At 39.9% G+C, this 5,971-nt stretch overlaps 1 protein-coding gene across 2 annotated transcripts in view; it reads left to right on the top strand.

Moving 5' to 3' along the window:
- SMARCAD1 (SWI/SNF-related, matrix-associated actin-dependent regulator of chromatin, subfamily a, containing DEAD/H box 1) overlaps nucleotides 1–5,971 on the top strand; it is a 100,510-nt gene that overhangs the window by 47,535 nt on the left and 47,004 nt on the right. The window lies entirely within an intron of this gene.

Raw genomic sequence — 5,971 nt, 5'->3', positions numbered from 1 at the left:
TTTTTTTTTTTTTTTTTTTACCCTCAAGGAAACTTGATGGGGTTGTTTAAGTAGAAATTAGTACCTTTCATGCAGAGAGGAAAATATGCCATTATTTCTTTCCTTTCATTCAGTCTGTTTTCAACTCTGTCCATGTTCTTTAGTCTTTTTTTTGATCACTTCGGATAACTTTCATTTCATGGCATCCATAAATGGTATTCATAATTGCTGGCTTCTCCTTTGTACAGAAACTGCAGGTTGAGTAATTATACAGTAGAGATCTTCTCATCCAGCTTCATAAAACTTTATATCCAGGGGATGTGTGGCTGAGGGAATTGGAATGACAAGTCTTTTGGCTTTCAAATCCAGGCTAAGCTGTATTGACTGCCACTATTTGGGGCCATGTGTAGACTAAACAAGAGGTGTGTGTGCACAACACTTTAAAGTGGGCTAAATGCTTTTGCGCTGCTTTAATCGTGTCAGTGTTTGCATGCTTCAGTGGCATATTGCTCATTAATTCCAGCTGCTGTAGCAAATTTGGTGGCATAATGTGCCTTAAATGACTTGGGGTGCAGCAAACTAAGACCACTCCGAGGAGTTTTAGTTTGCTGCCCTACCAGTCGTGGAGCAAAGTATTGGGCTCCGTGCAGCTCAGGGGCTCTGCAGGGAGGCAGGAGCCTGGGAAGGCAGGCTCTGCCCAAGAGAGGGGGCGGGGAAAAAAGTGGCAAGCCTGATCTTATCTCCTTCCCCCCACCCCCCGAGCTTGCTTGCCTGCCTGGTGTGCTTGCCTGCCTGAGCTGCACAGGGGCCCGGTGCCTCCTGAGACCTCCCAAGCTGGGTGCTGCCTGGATGCCGGGGGGGGGCACGACACGCTGCTGCTGTGCAGGGATGCACCAGCACCCCCACTCGCAGCCCAGGGACTGCTCTGCCCACCAGCAGCTCACCCTCCCCTCCCTGTTGCTGGAGAGACAGGTAAGTTGGTGTGTTTAAAAGTCCCTAAATTGAAGTGGTGTTTTTAAAAACCCACCGCTTCAATTTAGGGGCCCCGTTTTGTCTACACACCCTGGATTAGTGGCCTTTGTGAAAGGTGCCCAATGACATTTATAATAGCTTTGGTAGTCTTGGTATAACGCTCAGTGCAGGTCTGGGAGGAGACAAAAATAACTTCTAGAGGTGATATCTGGAACATGAAATCATTTTGAGATAGGGTGGAGAAAATTGCAGTGCAGCTGTACCATGCATGAACAGATTTCTGGTTATCTGGACTATCCTTTCAGTGAAACGGGGGTATCTAGACTGGCTTATTGGGACCTAACCTAATTTAGCCTTCGTGGCTAACCATTGTACAAAACATCTGTTCTTTGGCTAGATGGTAGCTGAAATTTGGGCTCTATCAAGATTGTATAACTGGGATTAAAAATCAGTCAGTGTTCAGGTATGTTCTTAGTGTGACTAGTTGCTCAAAATATTGGTCTTTTCAGTTTTCCTGAATGGAAGTAGGAACAAAAGTGCCTGTTGACAACTTTCTGTCCAAAGCCTCAGGTCATGCTACTTTTTCTTGTCCCTGGAACAAGTTAGTTGGCTGCTTGGCTGTTTCTCTCCAGGGATCCACACACACACAAACCATCTATCAGAGATCCAGTGATTTATTTAGAGGAGCCAAGGACTGAGGGGGTATAGGCTTGGGACTTGGATATGAAACATGTTTACACTATAACAATGAAAAGCAGAGACGTGACTGTTGCTTGCAGATGTTTAAAAAAAACAAACCAATCCAAACCAACAAAAAAACCCCAAAAATGGCACTTTATTTTAATTGGGTGTGCTCCCATACCAAGGCTAGCGCACAACCAGAAGAGGTAGCATGTGTTAGCTGGACCCGGCTCACCCAACGTATGTCAAGTTTGGGCACTTCACTGGGGCATTTTTTGGTGCTTTTATCTAAGAGATGATCGATTCAGCTTTAGTTAAAAGTGCCAAAAAGCCCTGCTGAAGTGCCTGATCTATACAGTCACTCCAGAGCTGGGTCGAAGTAATAGGCTGTTGCTTCTGGTAAGGCAGTTTTTTTTAACATTTGCAAGCAGCTGACATGTCCCATAGTACTATAACTTACTTGAATAGTGTGGAGTAACCTCAGGAAAAATGAAGGGTTAAAATACACCAGAGGTTTCACTGTAATAGCTATCCTGTGGCAACTGTTTATTTAATGCAAAAACACTTTTTACCCACTTCTCTACTACCTGGTGTTCAAGGGAGTTTAAGGGCTATAAATGAGTAGCTACTTATGGCAGACTTGGTAAGAACTGCATCTCTGTCCACTCTAAAGCCTTATGAAATTACATTGGTGTAGAGAACCATTGCATATTATACCAGAATAAATACATCATTTGTTGCAGTCTTCAAAAGTTGCTGCACTCCCTCACTTGTGGCTCTCCCACTCTCTGCTGGTCTGTGCATGCCGGATTACAAGGGGTCATGTAGCTGCTTGCTGTTACAGCATTACTAATGCTGCTAGTTCTCCATGATTTTGAGCCCAGAAACTAGAAACCAAGCTACTTATCTGGAAGAGCTGAGAGGACAGTAGTGTAGGTGGGAAGTTGTGTTTTGAGGAACAGCTGATGAGTTCAGAAATGGTATGCACAAAAAAGCAAGCTGTGGGCACATCCCAGATGGTAACTGTTATATTTTTTGGCATTTTCCTTATGTGGAGTAGAAGCGAGGGAGTGGAACATGGCTTTATGGTGGTGATTCCTAGCCCAGTCGCAGGTAGTGTGTGTCCCAAATACTGTATCTAATTTTGTTTATCCAGAAAACTCATACTTCGTAGTTTTTTTAAAAATGGAATCCTTATCTCATCATACATAAAATGGGTTTTGTGATGTTGGTAATTGCAGGATAGAACATGAAGATCTGCCTGGTGATAGGCTGCATATTTAAAAAATAAAAATAAAAAAATTCAAGAAATAAGTGGAAAATTAGATTAGATTAAATGGGGTTCATTATTGGTATTGAAATTATTAGAATTCTAAGTTTGTTTTGATGTTTTACAAATATTAATATATTTGCTTTGAACTCTATGGCAAGTTTGATTTCTGGTGCCCAGGCTTTGTCTTTTGGCCTTTTTTGCATTTTATTTAAAAATGCAGTTTCATGTCCTTAAATACAAACTCCAAAAACAGGAGCTTTAGGCAGGAAAATTCTGACAAATTACAGCTCTTCCTTTACTTAAAAGATTTAGTTAGGCAGGAGTAAGCATGTCTGAATGTAATGGCATAAATCTTCTGACTCTGGACATGTTTAAAAATGGAGGTATCTCTAAACACCTGCCTTCCTGCTTCAACATATGGAGATATTTTCTTTTTGTCAGAAATTAGTTGACTGAAAGGAGGGTTGGGTAAAAATGAGTAGACCTACTTTGTGGAATAATGGATTAGTTGAAATGAGTGATGGTACTAATTACTTGTTTTGCTAGCTTTACCTAGGTATATCACTACCTACAAAGTATTTATGCCCAGAAATGGAGACCTTGCCACTTCCTTAATTTTAAACAATTATAAATTAGCATGTGCTACTTCCTTTTGATACTAAAATGACAAGTGAAATACTAAAACTGTATGTTTTCAAATTCTGAGTTAATGGAGTAATTATGTTGTTTGAGTACTATTATTTCACCCTGTCTTTCAGGAATGAGCAAATTAACAATGGTATAAATAGAGATAAGCTGCCTCCTTCCCCCACCCCTCCACCCTTAGGGAGTTAATCTGTTGGTATTAGACTAAACTTTGTTTTAGACTGATTAGTGTTAGTTAGCTATTGGTAACATTTGCCAGTGTGAGCTGTAGTTTTCTGCTGAAGTTCAAAAACTAATAGACTTGCTAGATTTCTTCTCATGTAGCTAAAGTACCACGTGAATCTTTCCAACGGTCTCCATTTTCAGAGCAAAGAAAGCACCCAGGATTATACTGTAAGGAGTAATCCTTCTTTGCCAGGGGGTGAACTATATTGTTTTTCTTTTTTAATTTTGTCACTCAGTAACCATATTTAAGCTGTAATTACTTAAACAAAACAAAATACTTAAACTGTTTTTTTCTGGTTTCCTAGCATTCTTAACACCTACAAATATTCAAATGTTAATGTGAAAGGGTTTTTCCAAGATGCTTCATGTCCAGCAGCAGGTACAGCAAGTTTTTCTACTTTAGGAATTGGAGCCAGCTCATCTAAATACTTGACTACCAGTGCCAGTTAGCCTGGAACATGAGGGAGCAATTCTAGTTTCCTAAGATATTTATAATATTTAACTAATATATTCATAACTAGGGAGAAATGCATTAACTCAATGTAGGGAGAAGCATGGAGGAATTCAATGGGGAATGTGAGCAGAAGCAGCAAAATACGCATATTGTAGAATTTTAATAAGACTGAGCTAAAGTGCACAAAGGGAGTGTCTTCAGGAATAAATTTTCAGTAGCAAAAGGTCATAGGTTGAATTTTAGACACATTCATGTTATAAAATTCCTGAAGGTAAAATATAGTCTCCCATATGCCCTATTTTGAGCCTGAATTAGTATGCACTAACCACCATATCTCCAGTTGAATCACTGAGAAAAGGCTCTCTGAACTTCCTTGTCAAGCTTTCCAAAAAGTCTCTTCATTGCTACATCTTGTTAAAAGGGGTGTCTTTAAGTATGGAGCCCTAGTACTAGTTCTTTCATTGAGATGATAAGGTTTGCAAGGTCAACGTTCATACCCGTTAATTCCATCTCCCTTAAAGAAGGATGGAAGGAAAGAGAGCAGCAGAAAAGCAGACTCTTAATATTACCTTAGCCTATTTGTAATTACCAATATCACAAATACCATTTTATATATAAGATGAGGGTTTCATTTTTTTTAAATTGAGGAGTATGAGTTTTCTGGAGAAACAAAATGAGATGCAATATTTGGGGGATGTACACTACCTGGCAATATTGGGCCAGAAGTATATGTCCCAAATATTGTATCTAGTTAGTGCAAAAGCCTATTTGTGATGTTGGTAATTGGTAGTCAAAGAAACAGGTTAGATTGCTTAGATAAAACTGAACGTTATCGAGTTAGCAGGGCTGAATAGGATGCATCCTTGAGTACTGAAGGGATAGGCTAAGTTCTGCTTCTTTTTTTGTTAAAAGTCACCAGCTGTTCTTAAAAAGCTCACAAAGGCTGGGTTAGGTCTGGGATGAGTAGAAAAGGTCATATATACAACTCATCCTTAAGGAAGGGAAGGGGAAGGATCTGAGGAATTGCACACTGATCTGTACAACCTCAGTACCTGGAAAGATCATGGAGCATGTAAATAAATAATTCTAAGCACCCAGAGAATAAGATGATTGGAAACAGCCAGTATTGATTTATCAAGACCAGGGCTGACAGCCTGATTTCCCTCAATGATAGTGTGGTATACTACAGATTTGCAGCACAGGGCATGAACATTCAACACGTGCAGTTTGAGGCACTACAAAGAGACTTGTGGTGTCTCAAATAGCACGTGCTTGCATGTGGGGACGTGGCCTAAGGGTACCAACTCATGAACTGGAAATAGTGTACCCATGTTAATGTTTTTACTTATGCCCCTAAACTCAGGCTCTAAATTTTATTAGGATATTGTTCAGCCTTATACATCTGTACTGTTTCCATTTTTTGGAGCTAACAGATGTTTGACTCTAGCACCGTATAGACTTATTGTTAGTATCTGGTTACAGGCAAATTGAAAGGGGTTCAGAAAAGAGCCAAAGAATGATTCAAGAAATTGGGAAACTTACTAAAAAGTCAGATAAAAATGCATCTATTATGTTTACCCAAATCCAAGATGACTTCTACTTTAAGATTTTACCCCCCCCAATAATTAATTTCTATACATGGAAAATTATGAACTTCTTGTAATTTCTCATGTATAGAATCAAATTGGGTGGGTGGGGTAATCTTAAATTTTTCTGTTTCCACCCCCCCCCCCCCCCCCCCC

Source organism: Gavialis gangeticus, unplaced genomic scaffold (assembly GCF_001723915.1).
Source record: "Gavialis gangeticus isolate Ggan-Ray unplaced genomic scaffold, GavGan_comp1, whole genome shotgun sequence".
Lineage (NCBI taxonomy): Eukaryota > Metazoa > Chordata > Crocodylia > Gavialidae > Gavialis > Gavialis gangeticus.
This window is presented reverse-complemented; position numbering and strand designations above follow the sequence as displayed.